The sequence below is a fragment of the Suncus etruscus genome, chromosome 10 (assembly GCF_024139225.1).
Source record: "Suncus etruscus isolate mSunEtr1 chromosome 10, mSunEtr1.pri.cur, whole genome shotgun sequence".
In the NCBI taxonomy this organism is placed as follows: domain Eukaryota; kingdom Metazoa; phylum Chordata; class Mammalia; order Eulipotyphla; family Soricidae; genus Suncus; species Suncus etruscus.
The window spans coordinates 77382257-77395137 of NC_064857.1; the positions used below are offsets into that span (position 1 = coordinate 77382257).

The 12881-nt window shown below is 34.6% G+C and overlaps 1 protein-coding gene and 1 pseudogene across 1 annotated transcript in view; one reads left to right on the forward strand and one right to left on the reverse strand.

The window, feature by feature from the left end:
• LOC126020223 (netrin receptor DCC-like) overlaps positions 1-12881 on the reverse strand; it is a 504403-nt gene that overhangs the window by 294501 nt on the left and 197021 nt on the right. The gene's annotated exons all lie outside the window — the stretch shown is intronic.
• LOC126021760 (uncharacterized) lies at positions 1513-1613 on the forward strand (annotated as a pseudogene).

The following is a 12881-nucleotide window of genomic DNA, read 5'->3' on the forward strand; positions in this document are numbered from 1 at the left end:
CTTAATTCACATAAAGTTAAAACATGACTTAGGTGAAAGCCTTGGGGTGTCTAATATTCTTAAATTTTTAAATGGCTTGTTTTATTACTATTTTCACTTGCTCTAAAAGATAATATATACGCATTAAAGAACCCAGCAAATACAATGGACAACATGGAACAATAGTTTTCTTCATGATAATAATCCCTGCAAACTAATTTTAATATTTTCTATAACTTTCAAATTTTAAGTATTGTTGCTATAACATTGCCATGCAAAAAATATGCACTTAATAAATATTCAATTAAAGAATGCATTATTTTCACTTACAATCTTTCTAGATTTTCTATTAAACTAGGCAAAATAAGCTTGAACATTTGTTTTTAAATATAATATAAATATTACTACTATAAAATACTAGTTGCAAGTCTCCGTATGGAAACAAATGCAAAATTGTACAACAGCACCTTGATTTAAAAATTACTGATTTCACATTCCTGGATTCCTGCCAGACTTGTGTCACTTACCTTATGAATGACTGATTTTAACAATATTCTCAAATAAGGTAATATATGTATATGTTAGTTTTTCATAATAGATTTATTCTTGACATCTTAGATAAACTGAATAGTGTTTAAACACTTAGCAGGGATCTATCTTTAAAGAAACCCATGCACTCTATCTTTTTGTAACTAAAGGAACTTAGTGAGATGTGAAATTCATAAAGTCACATGTATGTAAATCTACCTTCATATATGAGACTTGTTTGAATGGAAGTCTACAAGACTAATTTATGTGGTCTTTTCTAAGGAATTGGGTATATAGAAGTTGTTTTCTATTACTAGATTGATATAAAATCAGAATAAAATTAATTTGATTTGAATAAGGACAGGGATTTAAAGGTTATATGAGAGAAATTACACGGCTGGAATTAAAGAATACTGCAGATAGAATACTTTCCTTGCATGAGTGGTCTGGATTCAATTCCCTATGGACCCCTTAATCTTATATGTGTGATATCTGTGTGCTGAGCCAGAAGTGAGTATTGCTGGATGTGCTCATAAAAAGAAAATAAATAAATAATCAAAATAAGAGTATTCAAAGATCTGAGTGGAAACAATCTTTGCATGTGAGATGCCTGAATTCAATATCTGGCATAGCTTATCCTTTAAGTATCACCAGGAGTAACCCCTAAGGAGAGTGATGGAAGTAGATTGAGGAGCCCCAACCCCTCTGTGTGGCCCTGAAACAAAATAGAAAACAATTATGTTTACCATTGTAAACATCTCAATTTATGCTCTGATGTCACTTCTTTCCCTTTAACAACAGTTGTTTAATTTTTCAGAATGCCAGTATACTACAGAAAAGGTATTATTTTTAGTTTCTACTCACTAAATATTACTGAACCTGACCATAATTAGCTGAGTTGGAACAAGTTGCCAAAAATAAATAAATAAACAGTTGTGACATTGAGTTTATGGAGACATGCTGTTTCAATTTGGGATCAGAAAATTCCTAATAAAGCTCCTCCAGGTTTTGGTAGCACATATTCTAAAATTGGAACTTTCCAGAGAAGATTAGCAAGGCCGTTGGGCTACGATGACATGCAAATTAATGAAGCATTCCATATTTGTCTATGTCAACTATGTGAAACATTTTTTTAAATAAATTAAAAATAAAAAATTAAAAACTTCTCCAGGTTACTAGTTAAGCACCAAGAATGAGAATTTCTAAGATCAAGGTTTTTATTAGAGATTTCTAAAAGCTGCTATCTAGAATGTTATATTGATTATGAAATAGCTTCAATTTTTTTCTAGAAAATATTTCAATGAAATTTCATTCATAATGAATTGAATATTCCTCACTAAAGGGTTATACACCAAAGGATATAATGACTCAAAGAGCTATAAATATATCAATATCATAGCAAACGTTCACAAAATGATGCTTAATGAGTGTGGGTAATGGAATGACTCCAGAGGCATCATGAAGAATTATTAATGAATAATTATAGTACATCAATTTGAAGAGGAATAAATGATTTCTAAAAATACTAGAAATAACAGAGGCTATATGTCACTCCTTAAATAATGACTTGTTCTTTTCCATTAAGGCTAAATGATTCCAAACTAGATGTTCCCCTTTAGCAAAATATAATTAAATGGAAACAGAATTTTTTTAAAAAAATCATAATCTCCCGTGTCAAATTATCAAACCAAAACTGCGATTCAAAAGCAATCCTAAGTATTTCTCCTGCCTCTGAGTTTCAATAATAGTCAGCAATTAAAAATTACATTTCTAGATAACACTGTATTCCTTCATTGTTATAAAAATATAAACCTTGATAAATTTTCTTTAAACATATAGGGTTTTACTCTCCTCACAAAATTATACATATTACCATATCTGTACATTATTTCTGTATTCAATATAAATTAAAATATCTGCCAGAATTAGTATATAAACATTATAATCTTCATATCATTAATAAATTGTAACGTGATTTAACTGTTAAGCTTTTCTTGAGATTCCCTATAGCACAAGAATTTTTGAAGATTTTAAAGTGGATATTCACTTACACATTATTTGCACTACTGTAGATTTATATTGATTAAATTTTCATAGACCAATTTTTAGCCCAAATTCAAAATGATTTTGTATTTTGATTTATACTATTTTTATTATCACTGTATTAGAAATCTTTATATTTAGATGAAATTTTACAGGTACTCCAATACAATTCTTTTGTCCTGCTCTATAGAATAAGTGAGCCATGCTTAGAAACCTTTGTTACTGGCTAATTCAAAATCATCCCATTCTTTTGTCTTTTGAATTAAAGATCCTATATCAAGCCTCAGCTCTGCCTTTTATCATTCATCATTCATTCATTCATTCATTCATTTATTTATCCTACTTCTGCCCTGAGTTTCTATTCAGATTAATTTTTATTTTTATTTTTATTTTTATTTATTTATTTATTTATTTATTTATTTATTTATTTTGGTTTTAGGGCCAGACCCGGTGATGCTCAGGGGTTACTTCTGGATATGCGCTCAGAAATCTCTCCTGGCTTTGAGAGACCATATGGGAGGCCTGGGAATCAAACCACGGTCTGTCTTTGGTTAGAGCTTGCAAGGCAGATGCAGATGCCCTACAACTTGCACTACTACGCTGGCATCTAGATTACCTTATTTTCTTCATAACTTAACATAATGATATTAGACACATTTTCTATTTTTTCTTTTTCTCTACTTTTCTTTTCTTTTTGTTTGTTTGTTTGTTTGTTTATTTTTGTTTTTGGGCCACACCCTATGACTCTCAGAGGTTACTCCTGGCTATGAGCTCAGAAATCACTCCTGGCTCCAGGGACCACATGGGATGCCTGGGATGAATCTCAGATCTGCCCTGGGCAGCCACATGCCCTATCACTGTGCTATCACTCCAGCCTCTAGACACAATTTTTATCTATTCCTTTTCAGACCACACATAAATTTCAAAAATAATAGGACTAAGTTTATTTACCATACGACAAGTAATAATTTGAATTTAATTTTACCACACACTAGCTTTTTTATTTTTGTTGATCAATATTCAATTTTATTATATAGGCTACGTAATTCTTTTTCACATGATTCGGGTAATATGGATACCTCTCCTCTCTCCTGAAATTTTGTCACCAAAAGGGCAAAAACCTAAAGTCAGAAGTTCACATATCATTAAGGAGAACAATTAGAATTTTCATCTTGTAAATTACAAAGAAGTTTTCATCTAGTCATTTCATATCTACTGGAAGCTGGAAACCATCTCAAGTCATTTGCAACCCCTCCAACTTCTTGCCACCTCTAAATTTCACAATCATTCATCTCTGTTGATTAAAATGGTAAAAAAGGATAAATAGGAATTTTGTGTTACTAGAACAGGCTTTCTCTTTTAAGAGATAGCCTTTCCTCTCCAAATCAAGATCTCACCCTCGTTCTTTAGTCACCTTTGCTAGGTCAATATGCCACATGCCCTTCCACTAAAGGTTACTCTTTTTGAGATCTAACAATTCCCAATTTATTCTATTTAGTAGGAAATAAAAAACACTATTTCACTTAATACAACAATCCTTTGATGTGGCCTTACTTGTTTTCCCATTTTACTGGCAGAAAAATTCAAATTTAGAAGTAAAAGGTCTTTTTCAGATAAAGTAGCCAGTTAAGTGTATTTTTAAAATGGAGCAAAATTCTCTCTTCAAATCCTGTGCTACTAACTGCTCTGATCATATGATATTAGGTGGCATTGCATAACATATATTATGTCTTTGTTTTATACTGTACTGCATAATTTTTCCTCTGAAATAGCTTTCTCTCCTAGTCCATATGGACTTATCTTTACCCAGTACAAACAGTATCCTTTCTATTAACCCTCCCTTGCCCTCCTCTTCGACTCCCTCTGAGCTTCCATAATTGCCTTCCTTACACTGTCATTATTGTTTACCCAATTTGGCTCCCGTCCCAGAGTTTGTGCTCACACCCTGAAGGCGGGGCTCTTCACTCATTCATCTTTGTTTTCTCAAAAATTAACACTGCACCTGCCTCTCGAAGGTGCATATAAATGTTTATCGAAAACAAATCCACCTTGGACAGTCATTCATTGATCTTGTGGCCCATTCTCTCTGTGTCATTGGTCAAACTAGTCAGAGTTCATTCAGCACCATCAAAACTTACACTCCCTTGGTTTTTCTTGCCATCATTGCACCTGTTATTTCTCTGCTTGTACATACATCTGTAATTGAACAGATCAGTTCAAGATAAAAATCACTGGAGTGGAGCCTTCAGTGTTATCCCATCAGTTGCGTTAAGTGGGAAGACGCTGGGTGCTTGTTTTGCTCTAGCCAAAAAAAAATTCTCAAGTATTTTTCCAACACCTCAAGTCAAATTTGGGTCATTTAACTCTAAACTATCCAATTTTTCCACCCTTTGGGGAAATAGTTAAGCATGCCAAAATACTCTTCGTGTAGATTTCAAAAAGATAGTCCCTTTTGAAATTTAAATCAAAACCACTTTAATCTCTATCCAATGAAACTATATATAAAATTCCTTAATTTCAACTTTAAAAATTAACATGTTCATAAAAGAATTTGTGTACATAATAAACTTCTTCAAAACTATGTATAATTAGGGTCCAGAACAGTGGCACAGGGCGTAAGGCATATGCCTTGTGCACACTTGCCTAGGACAGACCTCTGTTCGATCCCCCAGCGCCCCATATAGTCCCCAAAGCCAGGAGCGATTTCTGAGTGAATAGACAGGAGTAACCCTTGAGTATCATTGGGTAAAGCCCCCAGAACTTAAAAAAAGCTATGTATAATTAGTAAAAGTGTAAGAGATAATTTTTTGTGTAATTTTATTCTTGCTCCAATCTTCTATATCCACATACACATATAACCTGAATATAACTCTGTGGATGAAAAATCAAAGGAATTTTTTTAGATATTCAAAGTCACAAAACTATCTTCACTATATAAATGGATATGATTCTATGTTTTCATTACTGGAGTTAGGAAAGAGGCATGAAGATTGGATGGAAATGGGCTTGATTTTAAAAAGAACTAGATGGGAAATTGCATGGAGTTGAGGTATAAAGAAAAAAATGAAGGTCTGAGGAGAAAAGCTTGCAAAGCTTGTGCCTGGCTGAGGAAGTCATTTTTGGCAGTGATGTGGCAGAAACAGCTTATGGAAGTTTCATCTTTAGGGAGATGATGGTTGAATGTGACCTTAAATCAGTTTGATTAGCTATAATAACTTTTCATCTTACTAGTAACACTCAAAATTGAGTAATGTAACAATGGGGTAAAAATTTATATACTTTCATTCTATATATGTATTTTTTCTCTGACTTAAAAAAAAAACTGTGAGGGTCAGAGTACAAGTTCAATGGTAGGGATTTTGTTTTACATGCAACAATCCTAAGTTAAATCCCTGATATCATATATGTATTCCTCAGGGCCCTGTGTCCCTTTAGGACTGCAAAGCCAGAATTAAGAGCAGAACTGAGTGCAACGCCAGAACTAAGAGCCTGATCATCTCTGAGCTGATCCACAAATAAATAAATAAATAAAAATGACAAATAATAAATTGACTTGTTATTTGCTAAATAAATACATAGCCAATATGTTTCCTTGTAAGCAGCTTAACCATATTTTAAAGATTTGCTCTTAATTATCTTGATTTTTTTTCCTACTAAGATCAGCCTCTCATATCTCCATCAATGCATTCTTCCTTTAACATCTTGGAATACTTAGCTCAAAAATTACTATGGCTGCAAGAGGCAGCAGCATGTCGGAAGTGCCTTATTAGGTGACTATTTTCCTTGAACACAAGATCCTACAAGTGATGATAAAAACTTCTTGCATCGTTTTTCTTTGCTTTATTATTTCCTATTAAAAAACCTCTAGGTTTTCAGTGTCTAAAAGAAAAAATGGGAAAGAGTGAGAGGGAAAGACATAGACAAATAGAGATAGAAAGAGAGAGAAAAGAGAGAGAAGAAAGGAGGGAAGCTTGGTACATTAGTGGGGATGTGTACACTGGTGAAGAGTGTTTGACATTGTATGACTAAAATTCAATCATGAACAACTTTATAACTGGGGTATATCCCATGATGATTCACATGGAAAATTTATTTATAGAAAGGTAAGTGTATTATATGTTCAAATGTCACAAGCTTTTAATATTTGAAAAGAATATGTCTGTATCTTAACCTTAGAATATATATTTAATTTACCTAGTTAGAATCAATCAACCATTTATTTGTGTGTGGGGTGTGTGTGTGTGTGTGTGTGTGTGTGTGTGTGTGTGTGTGTGTCTGCAATGCACCCAACAGTACTTAGTAGATATTAAATTGATGAGGCCTGAATATGGGTCACTAGAATGCAAAGTATATTCTCTGGTTCTTAAAGCCATCTCCCTAGTTCTCAATCTGTCACTCTTTGAGACCTCAGTATCTTTATGGACCAATATTTATATGCAATCTGCTGCTTGATAAACTTAATCCTTATTTAGAATTCTTTTTTCAATGAAATGATTTCCAATACTGAGTATCGAAAAGCCCCAGAATGATCGTTTCTTTTCTATTTACAAAATCTCCACACCAAATCCAAGTTTCCTAAATATACTAGAATAGTACGTTTCAGTATATAAAAAGCGTTTATAAACAATGTTATCAGTGTAAGCACACAGTAAAAGATAGTCTATCTATCAGAGACTTAACTGAGTCCCTTAATAAGTCACTCAAACCGACTGTTAGCCTCTTTCAAAACCTTTCTTTTGTTGTTGTTGTTGCTGCTGCTGTTGTTGGATTTTTTTTTGGGGGGGGTCACACCCGGCAGCGCTCAGGGGTTACTCCTGTCTCTATGCTCAGAAATTGCTCCTGGCAGGCTCGGGGTACCATATGGGATGCCGGAATTCCAACCACCGACCTTCTGCATGCAAGGCAAATGCCTTACCTTCTTGCTATCTCTCCGGCCCCTGTTGTTGTTTTCTGTTTGTTTGTTTTGGGGCCTCATCCAATGATGCTCAGGAGTTATTCCTGGCTATGCACTTAGAAAACGCTCTGGCTTGGGGAACCATATGGGAGGCCAGGGGATCAAACTGAGGTCAGCCCCGTGTAAGGCAAACATCCTATCACTGCATTATCGGTCAGGTTCCCAAACCTCTTTTGTTAAGAATATTAGTGCTAAAAGTGTGTGATGCATGTAGGAGGGTATTATAACAGGAAAGAAGTCTATTTGACCTTCCAATCATTCTTCTAATTTATTACTTTATGAAGTTAAATAGCTCATTTATTATTAAAAGTCAGTCTATAAATACCAATAGCCTTTCAACTAAAATTTTAGGGTTTTGTTCTTCCCCTTTTGATCTAGGTCATAGTCTGCTTTAAAGAAGAATATTTGATTTTGTTAATTCTTATGGTTTGAATAGCTCAATGTTTGACCTGCAATTTACATGAATTTTTACTGATAAATTCTATCATTACTACAATATATTATGGGGATTCAGTGATGATTTCTTTTCTGCTACTTAATTTTTATGTAGCTTTGTCTAAATGCAGTACGATTCATTTCATGTCAAGTTAAAGTTCATTTCCATGATTAATATTTCAGAAGTATGATGTCCCCCCCCCCCCCCGAGCAATCCTCTCCTGAGCTCTGCTACATAGAGTTGACATTTTAATTAAGAGCACATGCCTGCCAAGTCCTTGTTATGCCCACTCTTCCATGCCCTCCACTACTGGCATATGACGCTAGCGCTTTGGTCACTGACCATACTCTCTACTTTCTTAAATGATGCCATAATAGGCTTTTATTGGACCTTGTTTTGGGCTGCATATCACAGGACAGTTTCTGAATTTAGAAAGCAGAAAATTTTTACTTGAAAAGACACAGTGTTTGTTCTTATGTTTTTCACACCTACCTCTCTTACTAGATTATCATTTTATTCACCGTAATACACAAGTTTAAAGCAACCCACTTCAGTTATTTTAAAAAATGGTTTCCCCATGGGGCAAAAGTGACAGCTCAGTAATAGGGCATTTGCCTTGCACATTGCTGACCTGGGATGGATCTTGGTTTGATTCCCAGCATCCCAAATGGTCCCCCAATTTCTGATCCCAGAGCAATGAATAACCCTCGAGTGCAGCTAGGTGTGGCCCAGAAAACTAAGCAAAAAAGAAAAGTCACTGAACATAGCCTGGTGCAGAATTGGAGCTTTTGAACACATACACATAAGTATTGACTTAGAGACCCCAATAGTCATGGAGTGTCACTGTCATTTCCAGCAAATCAGGACCTGAGAAACATGGCTTCCTCCTCCCTTGCATTAACTGTAAGTATATTTGGCTATAATTCATCAGTGAGGTTCCAGGATATTCTGACTACCAGTTGCAAGACCCCCCAGAAAAAATGAAATGAATAATTTTAGTTTAATATAATAGGAATATTAATTTCTTATAAAAGGTTTCCCCATATCATTTTACATTAGATTGACATGTTCACTACTACTAAGGAAACAAGCTAACATCAAAAGTGCAATTGTTGTCCAGTTTACCTTAGTGTATATGTTTCAGGATCTGATTGTTGAAGATGAATATTATTAAATATTTCTTAATAAGGGGCTACACTGTGATTTGGGGAAGCAAGTGAAAAATAGGTATCAAATGAAGAGCCCATGCTATCAACCTGGCATTACTGCTAATAATCACCTTGATCCTTTAGCTGGGATGGGATTTATATGTGTGGTTCTTTCCTTAGAGAACAAGACCACTCCACCCCTTTCCTATTTTCTCTTCAGAAGAAAACCATTTAAGGAATTATAAGATTCACTACCCCTTAAAGGGGAAGAATTTATATACATCATACAAAATTTTTCTGCAGGAATATTTTCTCTTCTCCAATTATTTATTCAATCATTGATTTATATATTAAAATAGACTCATAAATTACATTCCACTTTTTTGGCACTCACATTAAGTTCACTGGGTCAATTTTCTTCTCTGTATCAATTCCAGGCTGACACATTTTCAGTTCTTGTATTTGAATATCTTTTCTAAATAATATGATGAAAAGTGACACTTAAAACTATTTTTTTAGAGAACTGTGGAAATTGATTGACCAAGACCTCAAGGTAATTCTATTTAAAATAAAAGAACAAATAGCATATATTTAAATCAAAGACTATCCATCCTAGGTTCAAATCTCTCTCAGTCTTAGTAATAGTTTTTGAAGTAAAGTAGTTTTTTTTTTAATTCACTGTAGTAGGGCTAAGGGTCTTACCTTGCATGTGGCCATCTCTGGTTCAATTCATATGCTATGTTCAAATACATATGGTACCCTGAGAAAGAGTAATACCTGATCACAGAACCAGAAAATAGCCATCAAACTATTGAGGATAACTCCCAAACAAAATAAACTTTATCATAATCTATAAAATAAAATTCTAGTACAAAAAATTTGGGATTGTTATGATAACTGATTAATATAATCTATGTAAGAAAACATTCCAATGTCTAGAAAAGAAATAGAAAGGCTTTATACGTCCAGACGATATTGGACCTATAAGTTGTTTGCCAACTTAATTTTGATCCCTGGTACCTCATACTGTCCCCCAAGCCTGCCAAGAGTGATATGTGATCTGAGTGCAGAGCCAGGAATAAGTCCTGAACAAAAAGAGATGTGGATACAAAAGAAGAAAAAATATAGACAAGTTTTAGAGAAATGTTAACCATGGAAAAAAACAGTTCGTTAATACTTTACATATTACTAATATTGTCATACATCATCAGAAAGGCAACTCTGAAAATGCTAAGAGAAAGCTCAGAATGATGGGCTATAGGGACACTAGTTGTTTTGTAAATTTGTTTTGTAAATTGGTTGCTAAGATGCATTAAACACATGGGATTGCTTTTCAACTTGTACAAGAACAAAAACTCATACTCTGTGCATTCTCTGCAAAGGGGATTTTTCCTATTCTAAAGGATAATTGAATCGTTTTGCCACTTTAAGCTAGGAAAAATAGAGCTAGTAAGAAGTTAAAGGAATCTAATCTCCCAAAGTTCCCAAATGTTCATAAAATCATCTCTATTTTGCCTGGCTTATGACTTAAGCAAACAGGTAATGAAGTCCTGGTGCCTCAGCAGCAAAAACACCAACTTTGCAAAAAGCAATCCACAAGTTCAATTCCCTGCTGTGGCCCCATGTACCAAATGCAGCCCTTGCAGCTCTGCACAGCATGATCTCTGCCACATATCAGGTGTGTGAGGCCACTGACCAGCACTGCTGCTAAAGCTATGGGTCAGACAAATAGTATAGAGAGCAGGGCAATTGACTTGTATGCAATCTTCCCAGGCTGAATTCCAGTACTCTATATGGTCTCTCTCTATTGCTGTGACATTAAAAATACACAGTAACTTTCTTTACCCCAAGCACTGCCAGGAATAAGTCTGAGTACTGCCATGTATGCCCTACCCTTAAACAACAACAATTAAAATAGACAAGCTCCAAGGACAGGATAAGCAGTCCTTGGGAAGCACATATTTGAGTACAGCAGTGACCCCTGTGAGCTCACCCCAAGAGTGAGCTAGTACCATAACAGAGTTTGGGAGCCTGGTGCTCCAACTGATATAGGGAATATCAGTGTTACAAGGATTATCACTGGTGCAGGGATTGACCAGGGCAAGATAAAGAGGGCAAGATTGGGAAAAGGATAGAGAAGAACATTTGACCTGAAAATAGAAATGACTGGAACATTTTAGGAACAGATCTGATAAAGGGCATGATTGTGGGTTATCCTAAACATCTCTCCTATCTCTGATGTGTGGTGGTTCTTTTTGTTGTTGTTGTTGTTGTTGTTGTTTGTGTTTTTTTCTGTTGTTTTTATTTTTAGTTTTGTGACTATAACTGGCAAATGCTGAGAAAGTACTCTGTTGCTCTGTACTCAGAAATTACCTTTGGCCGTGCTTGGGGGACTATTTGGGTTGCCAATGATCAAACATGGGTTAGCTGCATGCAAGGCAAATGCCTTACTTGCTATATTATTGCTCCACCCCCCCCATGTCTCTGTTATAAAATCCATCATGCTTCTGGCCTCGCAAGAAGATAAAGAGTATGCCAGAGCATTTCCTTATTTACAAAGATATAAAGTACAAGGGGCAGGGGGTGATGGCATCTTCCCACTACCAAGCTGTTCTGGGGTCTCCTCCTGCACAGGAATATTCCTTTCTCACTCAATCTGCTTGAGTTTAACCCAAGAGAGAAAGAGAATGATAACATGCAAGCTGCTATAACCAAAGGGACAACTGACACTAAAATTTCTTTTCTAGACTAAGGTCATCTTTATTTACCCAAGTCCTCTAGATTTGGTGGGAGAAAGAGTAAAACCACAGAATAAATAGATAATGGTTTACTGTGTTAATATATGGAAAATACTGTATTAGAATTAGGTTTTGGTTGGAGCTTCAGGAAAGGTAAATAAAGAAGTGTATATGAAAAGTAAAGTTCCTATGAGCAAACTTGTAGTAGGCTGAAGAGATATAGGTGTAAGCAGTAGGACTAAAGTATGCAAACACAATAAATATTTCTGCTTTAGATAGAATCAGAAGGCAAAATGGGAGAGAAATGTCACTTTAGTTGACAGTAAAACCAGTATTTCTTTTTCTATCTCCAGTGTGCATAGAGTGACTAACCTTGTCATTTCCAGAATGAGAATTCAAATATTTTCTTTTTTTTTCATCTTTTCAATAAACATAAAATATTAATCTTTCTCTTGACTGAAAATTTAAGTTGTTAAATATTGTAGAAAATTACAGTCCCAGACTACACACCCTAGTATATTGTTTTTCATAACTTCACTTGTTCTCACCCCATTTCAGAAACCTAGTCCATAATTTCTTCTGAAAGAATATGAAGTGTGCTATGGAGCAATGTTTAGATCCAAATGACATTCCAGTAAAATTAGCAAATATATGGGACAAATAATAGTTGGATGAATGTTAATCAAATTATTTTCATCTTATTATCCATCTATAAATGGGAAATATATATAAAACCTAATATTCTAATGTTTCCATTAATGTAAAAGTACTTACTGGTTGAATATTCAAGGCTGAACTTCAGGTTCTTCCAAAGTTGAAAGGACCAGACTGGAGATTCTGAGAGATTTCACTGATGCTTTTACTCAGCATGCACTGTATCCTACTAACTTGAATTTGGAACTGAGAACCATTTAATGCAGTCCATCTCTTCTCTCTATTACTGCACAAATTACTTTTTTGTAACAATTACTAGCTTTTTTATTTCCTAAACTCAGTGAACATAAAACCAGCCCAGAATTGATTCCTACATTTTTCCCTGCTGAAAGGCTTTATTT